The following is a 205-nucleotide window of genomic DNA, read 5'->3' as shown; positions in this document are numbered from 1 at the left end:
ACAGTACGTGACATCACAGGAAAGTATCAAAAGCTGTCCATGTAACCCAGAAAACAGTACGTGACATCACAGGAAAGTATCAAAAGCTGTCCATGTAACCCACAAAACAGTACTTGACATCATAGGAAAGTATCAAAAGCTGTCAACCTAACCCAGAATACAATACGTGACATCACGGGAAAGTATGAAAAGCTGTTCATGTAAC

Source organism: Limulus polyphemus, unplaced genomic scaffold (genome assembly GCF_000517525.1).
Source record: "Limulus polyphemus unplaced genomic scaffold, Limulus_polyphemus-2.1.2 Scaffold6932, whole genome shotgun sequence".
Classification (NCBI taxonomy): domain Eukaryota; kingdom Metazoa; phylum Arthropoda; class Merostomata; order Xiphosura; family Limulidae; genus Limulus; species Limulus polyphemus.
The sequence above is the reverse complement of the archived record's forward strand: the minus strand, read 5'-3'. Positions refer to the sequence as shown.